Genomic DNA, 13,571 nt, shown 5'->3' on the forward strand with positions numbered 1-13,571 from the left:
TCTCGATAGAGAGGCTTGATCTCTATCTCAAAATTAGTTGAGTATTTTTGTTATCAGATTCAAAGATCTCCTGATAGATAGGCTTGATTTCAATCTCAGATTGAATTGGATATTCTCTTTATCAGATCCATACATCTCCCGATAGATAGGCTTGATCTCAGTCTCAAATTCATTTTAGCATTCTTGTTATCAGATCTAGAGACCTCCCGATAGATAGGCATGATCTCATTCTTAGATTCTATTGAGTATTCTTGTTATCAAATCCCAAGATCTCCTGATAGACAGGCTTGATCTCAGTCTTAGATTCCGTTGAGTATTTTTGTTGTTACATTCGGATATGATCATATTCTTATCATTGGTAATAGATTTCAGAGTCATCTATTAGAGACAGGTTGATCTCTGATTCAATCAGTCGATAGCAGTGAGCTCAAAATTCAATTATTTATGTGAGTATATTTAGTTAATCAATTATCAGTATTAGATGATTTAGTGATTTAGTATCTCTGTGTTAATAGTGAGTTCAGATGATAGTAAAGTGGTATCCGAGTTTCAGTATTTAGAGTTGTGATGATTGTGATTGTGGTTTATGCATTTATGTATATGTTCTCATTCAGTACTCCCATGATTATTTAGTTATGTAACTGTTCATACATGAGCCCTTGCATTTAGCCTTACCTCATCTGCATACTCGATACATTCCTGTACTGATGGATTTGTAGTATGGTGTTTTATTAGACACCATAGGTCTAGAGGCACGTGATCCAGAGTACCCTTAGCAGTTCAGTCCTAGTCTATAGCAGTAGACAAAGCAGTGAGTCCTCTTCATTTGAGGATGATCCTTTTATCATTATTGCATCAGATTTTATTTATTTTTAGACGACGGAGTTAGTTGGGGACATGTCTCATCAACTCCAAAACTCAGACAGTTTAAATGATTTTCGAATAGATATATCAGTATTTAGTTTTCAATTTTGAGTATTTTTAGATATTTTGAACCTTATGGCCAATTTTCGCATTTTTTATCTATATTATGCAGTGTTTAGTTACAGATATCAGTAAAGGGTTGGCTTGTGGTCCTTCGAGATCATGAGCATCCTGTAATGACTAGGGGATAGTCTCGAGTCGTTACACATCCCAGGCTCCAGTAGGGCTTTTAAATACCTTAACCTTTCAAGATCCAGTATTGGGGATCTTAATTCTCTCTATTTATACCTTACAACTAAGGATGACATTTAATTTATCGAATAGTTCTCGGTCCAGAGTTGGGTTTATTGGTGTTCATTAGGGTTCTCTATAAGTTTTAGGCTATTAGATAGGGTTTCTTGAGTGGGCCAGGAATATTTCTATGCTATATCTGTTAGAAAATGATGCGGTGTAGAGATTTATTAGAGGATTAACATTTCTACTTAGTTTGGCATCGACGAACTTGATAGTAGTGGGTCTTCCCTCACTCAAGTTACTGTTAGTTCTAAGTCCATAGAGAGTGCGCGTATTGAGACTCATACAGGTGGAAGTTAGAGACCATGTCCTTACTATAAAGTTATTTGTATTCCATTTCAAAGAGAGGATCCTCTTGACTAAGGTCAACATTATATACAATGTATTAGATCTACATAGGTAGAATTTAAGACTATGGATGGATCTCTGATTAGTCCTGGTAATCACAACAAGTAGAGTTCTTATCAAACATTGAAAAGTTTTGGTATGGGTGTTCAGTCCATGGCAGCCATTTTGTATTAGAGTGTGTAGCACCTAGGAGTATTCTTAGATCTTGTTTTGGTTCTGGTGAGATAGGACATTGGTCTAGAGAGTGCCTAAACTAAGTTGGTTGTCTAGAAAGAGTTATCATATTCTCCTTACTAGCTTAGAGTTCCTGAGGTGTGTTATGATTACCAGATGAATAGTTATTATATTAATAAGGGCCCTAGGTGTTAGTTGGTCAACAAGTTGGGGTTAACTTATATTTTTTGTTAGGTTAGGGCTTCAGGGGTTTGATACGACTTCAAAAAGATCAGTCAATAGTCCATAGTGTCCCTATAATGAATTATTGATCCCTCAGCCAATTCATATCAATCTCATAGTATTATTTCTTCATTTGTTAGAGGCAGTATGCATGGTTCCTTAGATGATCATTCAGATTATAATTCCCAATTTAGACCCGTACAGATATGTTCTCCCTTTAACTCATCAGGCATATGTCTTTGGAATTATTTGGGATAGGTGAACTTTTATTGGATACATTTATATTTTCTGTTTTAGTCATGGTTCTAGAGATGGCAATTGGCTATATGATTCATTTTTAGGTTTGTATTTTTGAACTTGCCTTCTAGTTTGCTGAGATTTTAGCTTTGGCTATCGCTCTCTAGGTAAACTACTTATGATGTTGAACTGTTTGGGTCTAGTTTTCTTATTTGACTAGTTCATCGCCCAATAGTGATTTTGATATTGATATCAAGAAAGCTTGGGTTCATCTTTCAAGTCTGTTGGGTTTATTTCCTCGCGATGGTTTGCTCCTGGTGTTGGTGTGGAGTTGGATACATTGTTCTTACCATGATATTAGTTGTTGTCTAAGTGGACTTAGAGAGTTTGGAGGTACGTGATCTTTCTTGTGATCCCTTCTTAAGTTGGCAAATTTGAAATTCATTATTTTTAATTCTTGTTCTATTTTTCAGTAGTGGTTTGACCTTGTCATTGGTGTCGAGATTGGTGCTCTATTCTTCAACAATATGATTCATGGGTTGATTTTGTTAAGTTTTTTTTGCTTGGATGAATTGAGGAAATCCTTATTTTTTAAGTTGTTTGGCTTTATATGACTTGGTGGAGTGCATCTTCTTTGTTATATATGTCGATGGGTATTCTATGTTGAGCTAGAGTACTGGATTTATTAGTTCTCAGCTGAAGTTGCATTTCTGTTAGTTTGTTGAGTTTTGGTCTTGATTTGTGAAGTTTGCATCCTTGGTTAGTTCTAAAGTGTATGTTTTGGTAGTTTTGCCCTCCAGCAGATATTGGGTTAATTGCTTGTGTTTTGAACCAGTGATTTACCCTTTGTGGCAAGAAGAATATTCAGTTGTATTTTGGTTTTGGTTCTGGCATGATTTAGTGAGGATATATTTGATTTTGATAGAATGGTCAATTTGAGAATTTGACCTTAGTTAAAACTTGTTGTCTCAGTTATCACCATGGAGCCTTGGGATAGAGATTTGGAGGTTATGATGGGTTTAGAGTATGGATTTTTTCATCTTCATGTTTTGTTTGGATAGTTGAGATCGAGCGGTTCAGCCTTGGTGTCGAGATTTCATCTTTGAGTTGTAGAGTTTTGGTACAACCTTCATTTTTTAACTGCCTTATTTAGGATTTCATCGATAGGCTAGCTAATCCTATTATGTGGTTACCTATTTGGGATTCTTTAGTTCAGATGGATTGTAGTTGAAAGTTTTCCAAATGATAGTTTGTTGGCACGGTATTGGTTCATTAAGCTTCGACCTTAGGTTTCAACTTTCACTGGGATTTTTGATGATCTACTCAACAGAAGTAGTATTCTTGAGTGGGATTCAGCATGGCGTGTTCCCTTAGTTGGGGAGACATCATTGAGTGGTTAATTTATTGGTGAGAAGTTTCGGTTTGAACTCTTGGCTTTCAATTTTAGTGGTCATCCGGACTAGTTGTAGCATTGGCATATATTGCTGACCTTAGTTGTCTCCCTTAGTGTGACCAGGTAGTGCTTTGTATGTGTATTCTCATGTTTATCGTTATGGACTTCCAATAGACCTTCTTCAATTCTTTTAGGTTACTTTGATGGATTTACACGAATAGGAATCGTGTGACTTTGTTTTTGGTTTGGAGTGGATAGCATGTTAGAAAGGAAAAACAAAGTTATATTTGGATTTTGGAATTGGATGCATAGTTCATGCCTTGGATTGCCTTAATCTTTGAGGAGTTTTTGGTTGGTTGTGCCAATATTGGTGTGGTATTAGTGTGTCATGGTTCAATTTTTCATGCATCTTTCTTCCTCGATTAAGTTGGAGGCTAGTCGGTGGTTGAGATTGAGTTTGTATGTTTGAGTACTTATATGCAGAAGTTTGTTGGAAAAGGGATATCTATGGAAAAATCTCTTAGAAGTATTGTTTCTTCTTAGACGTTATCTGGAAAGTCATGCTCGGAGCATATAGACCCAGTTCCTTGTCTATTTGAGATTTCATGATCCTTCTATCCATTGGCTTTTGTAGACAAAAGTCCATTTAGTTATGGATATTGTAATAATCCTCTCTTTTCCTTGATTTATGTTTCGAGCCTTCTCATAGTAGCTAAAAGTCATTTATGACTTTTTGGAACTGTCGTTCATTTATTGGACAATTCATTTTGATTTTAGGGTTATTTTCAAATTTTGTAGCTTTTACTATTTAGGATTTGGTCTCGGACCAAAACTCCAAGTCGATAACCTCAGATGAAAATTACAGTCATGCCATCAACCTCAGAATATCATTTTTAGTTAAGAGGGACCCTTGGATTAGGTACTAAGGCTTCCAAACTCATTTTAGGAAATTTGGTAGATTTTGTGGAAAATAGAATTATAGGTGTAGGGTCCATATATAGTCGAAACAATCTCGAATGAAAGATCTAATAGTTCTATTGAGTCTGAAATATAAAATTTGGTATGGTAGAATATTTTGTTTGCGCATGCGGGATTTCGAACGAATCTCGAGCACCCTATAAGAATCCATTCAGAACATAGAAAAATCAGGTGCATCTGGTTAATGATGCAACCACTTATGTGAACATAGTGTCGCTCAAGTGTTGTCGCATGCGCGACATGTTGTTATTTAAATGACATTAACCTTTTGGTCAATGTCTACTTAACCGATGCTTAAGCATCTTTGGGATTTCCTTAGCGATTCCCGACCTCTCATGTTAGATCTGCTAAGTAATAGATGAGTCACTTAAGTGTCTGTCGCCAAAGAGACAGGCCAGTCGTGTGAGCGACGGTCTCACCTAAGCGACATGGTGATTACTTAAGTGACACCTGTCACTATCTAACCCTTTTTCTCCACCCGATTTTATATCGCTCCTTCAACTATTTTTCACCAAATTGAGACTTCAAGGAGAGGAAAAAAGTGGCAAATCGTCCATATAAGCTGAGGTAAGCTAACCAAACTCTTTTTGGTCAATTCTCATCAATTTTAACTTCAATTTCCATCCTTGTTCTTGGTAAAATTTATAGAAATTAGGGCTTAAATTCGGAAATTTGAGGGTTGATTGAGACCCAATTTGATATCCATTTGTTCTCAACTTCTGAGCACAAATTTCTTATTTTTTGAGGGACGTCATGATGGGTTTAATTTTGGATTCTGTTTGTGGGCCCCACAAGACCGTTCTTGACCCAATCCTTATTATCGGAATATGGGTCTCATTTTACTTCTTATGATATGTAGATATCTATTTTGATAGTGTGATGACATTTTTGGATCGAGGAGTGAAGACGAGCGATTCATAAATAATTAATGGATTGTAGTTCAGCATCGAGGTAGGCTTTTATCTACTCTTCTCCTTGAGATAGTATTTTATATATGTTGCATGCTATATATGGATGTTCGGATGTGATTGTGGGCACATCACGATCACTTAGTCTAAATTATAAGCTTAGGGCAAGAAGGGTAGTTGACCATTAAGGTGAAACACTAATTATACTTAAATGATCCTATTATATTTTTCATAGATTGAGCTAATTCGTAGGATAATTATGATAGTATGATACATATGACATGTGATTAGGTATTGGAAGAATCATTTATTTGATTAGTCTTATTTTGATTGATTAGGCTACCTAAGAACCGTAATTTAGGTAGGAATTGTTATCTTAAGGCTAATCATGAATTTTCTAACATCTGGAAGTCAACATAGATCCTTATCCCAGTATGAGGTAAAAAGTTGTCTAAAATGGATTTTAGGTATTAGAAGTGGTTCACTCCGATCCACCTTAGGCCAAGACTTATGTAACATTGTGTAGACTTATATACGCAGGTTAGCATGTTAGACATTGTTGAAACTAATGAGTCGTTAGTATATGGTTACTATGTGACTCGGTGGATTGTAGTGGTATTCCCTGGATTATTATGTTATTTTTACACTGGGTGTATTATTAGGACTAAGACTGTGGTTATGTTGTTGTAACGCCCCGCGTCTATACCCCATACACTACACGGTGCTCATAATTCTGAGGGACCACAAGATAACCTATGACTAGTATCTACTACAATAAATGAATAATAATGCCATATTATGTGGAAATTATGCAAAAGCTTTCCATAAGGTTAAAAACTGTAAATAAATACTGAGTATTGAAAATTGAATGCTGATACATCTGTTTGAAATACTCTAGTTTGATAAGCCTCTACTGTCTGAATAAAGGATTAACAGGACAAACCCTACACTAACCTCGACTAATAAAAACTGATAAACTGAGATACTGAAGTAATAATCATGTCCTCGAACTATGAGGACTCATAACTAGTATGCTATTGAAGAATTGGAATGCTAAGTATTATCGGGAGCCCGTACGTCTAAGCCTATAATATAAGACAGTATAGCTTAAAAGAAAGGTATGTGTCAGTCCTTTTAATGTACTGGTATTCTAACTGAGGTAGGCTCAAATGCATGGGTTCATATGGATGAACAATACTGACTAAATGACATGAATACAACTAAATTGGAGTACATTCATGAATACGTATACTATAACTAAGATTATGATAACACTGGATACTCAGTTCTAAATTACAAATTTAGTGATATCTGAGTTTACTAATAATATACTACTTTTAAATGGGTGACTGTATCTGACAGTCTAAATTTTGTAGAACTATTTTGAGTTTCGTATTAAACTGAATAACTGTATCTGACAGCCCTGATTTTGTAGAACTTAACTGAGTTCTATACTGGGTCTGGAACTGAAACTGAGACTGTGGAAGGTAATCATCTAACTGACATACTCTTTTCTGAATAGATTGGGGTCCAACCTGTAACACCAGTTGGAAGGATATTAGTACCATGACATGGGTAAAGACAATTGTGAGTTAACCCTCTCTAATAGGAATCTCTTTCGTAGACTCTCGTTGGCAGGAAAACTCGTACGAGATGTATCAACCCTAGCCTGGAAGGAAGATATCTCAACCTACGCTATCTACGTAGTTCTGTAATGGATGGATTTCTACTAAGGGTCAAACCCTCTGCTACCAGGAATGCCTCCATCCCCGGGTTCATTCGATGCTGAATCCTACTCCGAACTGAATAGACACTAAACTGATCCCTAGTTCATACTAGGCTAGACTAAACTGTTACTGATTGTACTGTCTACCTGATCTGAACTGAGTTCACTGAGTTCCATTGACTGATGGAAGACTACTGAATTATGTTAACTGACTGAATTTACTGAGGTCTGAACTAGATACTCAACTGGACTAGACTGATACTGAATCTACTGAGTTTTTCTTGAGTTCTATAACAGACTGAGAATACTACAGATCATTATATGACTGAGATTATTCTGCAACTGACACTGGCTCTAGTTAAACAACTAAATTATCAGGTAATAAATACCCCCAGGACTCGATATAATGAAAATTAAATCACTGCATGACTTTAGTAGCATAATGGTCCTAGTTTTCTAATAATACATTCACTTAGACATTTTTAGTCAAACACTTGTTATACATGAGCTTGTGCATGATTGAAATCACACAATAACATGTTATGCTTGGACTAGTCTAATCACATAAGCATTTTGACAAATACTAAAGGAGCACGGGTATTTCAAATATTAATAAACATGTAGTAATATCATGGATTCTACATTCAACTTGCAATTCAAGAGTTTGACATGTACTTCACAAAATTCAATTCACAATTAAACTTGTTTGCATGAAACTTGGGACAAATCATGGAATTAGATCACCATTAACATCATAATCATTAATACATTCAAGATCCAACATAAAATCTATGAAATTATTTAACTTTTATTTAGAAAGAGTTTCTTGAACTCCAAGAGTGGAAGGAAACCCTTAGATGAACACTTCACATACCTTAGGATTTAAATTCTTGAAGATTAAGGGAGTGTTCTTGAGAATTGATCTTGAAATAGATGTTCTAGGAATTTTTTCTTGAAGGCAATATGAGAGAAAGAAGTGTAACTTGCTTTGTGGGGGATGAATTTCATGTTTTAGGGGTTGGGTCGAAGTGGAGAAATATCACAAATATACCTCTCTTGACGCTATTTTTAATTAAGGAAAACTGGTTTAGCGAGGCACAAACCATCGTTTGATTCGATGCGATGGTCAATCCGCCATATCGAGTCCACATCAATTCTCTGGAATTTCCACTAGGATCTAGGGGGAAATATTCATTGATGCGATAGGCAATGCGGAGCATTGAGATCGCATTGATACACTGGACTGGACTCCCAAACATTCTTTACACGATGTTAGAAAAATTAAAAACTCCACCTAGAACACCTACTGACACTATGGATCACGAATTAACATAAAGATCATCATTTAATGGTTGTAAAGGTCATGAAATAGAGTCTCCAACTTACGAAGGCTAAAATCACACTAAGTCTGAATACTTAGCTAGATTTTTCTAAGTCCTGGACCCCTTAGAAAGCTTAAAAGACTGAGTTGAGCTTAGAATTTTATGTGGTCTTACAATATCTCCCCCTTGGAAACATTTATTCTCGAATAAGATTGATTAAACTAAGAATACTAATAGACTAGATTTCAACACTAGAAAAGCACAACTGAAGCATGATTTCATCATTGAAATTACTAATATACCAAATTATCTTACAGAACATGCATATCTGATGCATAAGTACATAGTTGAACATGATTCATGAATGCATGACTGGGATTACTGATAAGCTGACCTTATATACTAGACATGCATATATGATGCATGAGTACATGACTGAACAAATTCGTGAATGCATGACTGATAACGCTCAATTTACACCACAAATTAGTGCAAGGCGGTCGTCGTCTATATATTTACCCAACTTTGGAGTCGGGGTCGAATCCACAGGGAACAATTTGAGTTTTGATTAAACTAGTTCGAAATTATAGCTACAATGTTCAATTAAAACAATCAATACAAATAGATAAAATGGGGGTTTAAGGTTTATAGAGAGTTAATTGTCACTTTCAATACTTTGGTGTTTGTAATCAAGATAAATGGGAAACTAGAGCTATGTTCACCAAGGGTTTCGGGAATTGACAGATACTAGGTAGTGCAAGAGATTCTCGGAATGAGTAGAACAGCAGAATATCCCCGAGATTATACTATCTGACTTATCTCTCAACCTTACCAGATAATATATTATCTAATTCTCTCGAACTTAGATAGCTTATCCATTTCCAATAGGATGTTATCTCAAGTAGAATAATCCATTTACGGCATTAATCATTAAACAAAAGGTTGGTAGCTTCTGAGTCCCTATTGATAATTCATGTCCTCTAGTCTTTCTCCGTTTGAAGCAAATAAAACCTAAGGCATAACCTAATGTTTGAAATCACTAGATTTTAGTTAAAACAACACAATTTCAAGATGTTTTACTACTCTTTGAATACTTTAAACACCTAGTATCATATCAAACCCTAATCCATGGATCCTATAACTCCTGCTAATGAAATTATCCGTTCATGATTTGATGAACGAAATAACAAGTTGAATTCATGATTATAATGATAAACTTATGAATGGATAGAAAACAGCGAGTAGTTCCTCCGATTTAATCACAAGGTAGAAACCCCAAAAATAGTTGATACAAAAACACAAGAATATTTTATGAAAGAGAGAAAAAATACGTCTCTCTTCTTAGAGTTGATGTCTGATAGATGAATTATAAATTAAAAACCCTAAAAGATGATATTTATACTAAATCCTAATTAAGGAAATAAAATAACAAAATCACAGTTGGGCTCGGATTTAGATGACAACATATTGGTGTTGATTGTCAGGCTTCGGACAGCATCTCAGATATGTCGTCAGAAGTAGTTCCTTCTTAACCTATTTTGCCTCACTCTAATGATGTCCTCCGACAGCTTACCAGTGGAGTAATGGCATGTAGAAACTATTGTCAAACCTTCATCTTATTTCACCATGTTTTGTCCCACTTGATGACATCTTCTGACGGTTACCACACTTGTGACGACTTATTGAGAATGTCGTCACGTTCATCTAGCAACTCTTCTTCACTGTTCTTCCTGACGCCTTTTTTTGGTAGCTTACCACATCTGTGACGGCTTACAAGAAATGCTGTTACACTCATATCAACTCACTTGTACAAGATTTTACTTATTTTGTTAATCTTTTCTATGTTTTTCTCCCATCCTTGCTACAACTACAATATCACAAAAAAACAAAAAAAAAACAACCAAAAGTTGCTTAAGACTTCATAATTATTTAGAGTTAAAAGCCTCAAATGTGTTAGAATCTGCTCACACATCAACATCCTCAACATAAAATAATTGTTTGTCCTGAAGAAACTACATAACACCATACTACGATGCTTAACCAAGAGACACATAAGATACCTATCACAGTTGATTATCAAGTTTAGCTCAAAACTCATGCCACTCTCCACATTTAATCCAATTGTGCATATCCATAAAGATTAACAATGTGACCCAAAGGAATCAATATATGACATCAATTTAGCAACAACAACCATGCATGTACCAATATTACACTATCCAAATAATTTAACATCTAGCAATGCAACCAATGTGCCCTTTAAACAAAGAAGTCCCTCATCACTCATATATGAACTCAAGTATGTCAATGGGGGACGGTCAAGAGACACTAACTTTCAGAAAGAAAATCTAATCAATACATGTTAAATACCATATGCTTGCCCTTCTTTTCATTACCAAGGTGTCCAGATAGGTAAATTGGATCACTCTAGGTCTTTTCTTCGGCTTGTAATGTAGGCTAAGGGCTGGTATGATATTCAATGGCATTTAGAGTGACTAAGCCTCCTTGGCACTACCTTAACTTTAGGGGTTCACTTATTAGCCTTTTTCTTTTTTTTTACCTTTTCTTGGTCACACATTTTTTAGGATGGATGTGGCTTTTGTTTTTCATTCTTTTTCCTTTCTTATTCTTCTTCCACACCACCCAACTTTTTATTCTTTTACACATTGTTTTCCTTTTATTCTACCTTCCTTCATAGTTAGTTTATATCACACACCCCTATGATAGACACCCTCAACTTAGGTGTTTACCTAAGTCTAGGTGCACAATGTCCAAGGAGGACCAGGGCCAAAACAGGTTCATTATGATATAAATAGGAAGGTGATAGGTGTCATAGAAAGAAATGGTCAATTCAGTCTCCAAATATAGATCAAGAGATATCGTGCATACAAGGAAGGTCATTTAGGGAAAAAGTTACTAGAAAATCAAAATGGCCTATGATCCTTTCCTAACCCCTATATTTCACCCAATGTAAGACTAATCGAGGAAGTTTTGGATTTAACACACAAAGGGAACTAAGTAGTATCTCACACACACATGGCATAAAGGTGCATCACAAGCTACTACGTATCCGGTTCATGTAATTGTTTAGTAGTGGATATCATGTCACTAGAACTAATGCCATAATAAGATGCACAATGGTCACACATAAATGTATATCACATAGTAAAAAAAAAGACCAATGGAGATGTGTTTATCAGTCTCAAAAATCAACAAAAATATGTCAACTGCTCCAGATACTTATTTTTCTCTAGTTAACCACAACACATCACAAAACAAACACAGTACGCCAAAACATGCTGGCTCTAATAAGAACAAAACTCCAGGTAAAAGAGGCACGACAACAAAAACCGCAAAAGGACATCAACACCCACAAGTAGCCCCGCCCTCAACTTAATATCATGCATTGTTCTAAACACATCAAATCAAAACAAGAGAGTTAGAAACATACCTGTAGCACCATGGGTGAAAAGATCTGATGTCAATCATATAATACGAATACAAACAACAAATTACCTTAGGTTGCCTCCCAAGAAGTGCGTAGTTTAACGTCGCGGCATGACCCAACTCAGCTTTTTCCTCTACCTTGAGGATATGAATTTCACCCCTAACTTAGAGTCCATCTTCTTACCTCGCTCATAAGGAGGTGGTACAAAGATTTAGAAGCCGGGTAATGAATGATGCATGGTAAAGAAATCGACCTTAAAGTGAGATATGTTTTTATGTTGTTTATCAAGTGTAATATAAAGAATATGGGATTCTTGTTCCTCATCTTCAAAGTCTTCCACTAGTTTAGATGATTCAACAGAATAGATATCATCTAAACATAATGTGGAAAAATGCTTCGAGTGTGGCCCAACAAATTCTACTTCAAAATTTACACTATCCTCTGCACACTCACTTTTATTCATCTTCTCAACATTTTTACTTTGAATTGCGATAGAGTTTTCGTAAGAAATTGACTTGGCTTCTTCTTTTGCCTGTAGCACCATTCCCTTAATATTGGCATCATCCCTCATGGTTGGCTCGGTTGGTTGGGAAATTGCCAAGGTTTGATCAACATCAAGCTCATCATTAGTATAGGAATCTTAATCTTCATCGTCACACTCTTTCATCATTTTAAATGATTCCACAGATAAGATATCATCTAAACATTATGTAGAAAAGTATGTTGGATGATTGACCTCGATATCCATCTCTTCTATCCTTTCTCTCCTCTCATTAAATGCCTTAATGTCTTGATGTATGTTGTCACATATGGTATCATTCTTGTGTCTATACCATCCAACATTAGTTGAAGCATAGCTTCAATGTCACTCTTTCCAGTGCTTCGTTCTCCCTTTTCTTAACCATATGACCTGTCATACTCATAAGAAGAAATAGAACCTAGGTTAGCGCAATAAGGGGAAGGGGCATTTGGATAATCACTCCAAATTCCATCCTGACCACCACATAAAGAACAATTATACTCCCGGTAAAATAGAGATAGTGCACACATCTCTCTTCCGGGAGCATATATATAATCTTTCCAAAAGTGGGGTCAATCACAATATGAACATGGATCATCCAGATAAGATTTCCAACCATAAAACTTACATTCATTCTATGATACCATAGTAAGAAAAAAACAAAAATAAAGAAAATCTACTTAACACAAGAACAAAGGAAATCACAACAAATATTTACAACTTTGAATTCAAGTAAGTATGCTAAAATTCAAAACTAACTCAATACGCAAAATTGTTCCCTGGCAACGATGCCATTTTTTATAACGCTCAACTTACACCACAAATTAGTGTAAGGCGGTCGTCCTCAATATATTTACCCAACTTTGGAGTCAGAGTCGAATCCATTGGGAATAATGTGAGTGGCGACTAAACTTGTTTGAAATTATAGCTACAAGTTAAATTCAAACAATCAATAAAAAGGATAAAAAGGGGGTTTAATATTTATAGAGAATTAATTATCACTTTCAATACTTCAGTGTTTTTAACCAAGATAAATGGGAAACAAGAGCTATGTTCACCAAGGGTTTCAATAATTGA

Source organism: Capsicum annuum, chromosome 8 (genome assembly GCF_002878395.1).
Source record: "Capsicum annuum cultivar UCD-10X-F1 chromosome 8, UCD10Xv1.1, whole genome shotgun sequence".
NCBI classification, from domain to species: Eukaryota; Viridiplantae; Streptophyta; class Magnoliopsida; order Solanales; family Solanaceae; genus Capsicum; species Capsicum annuum.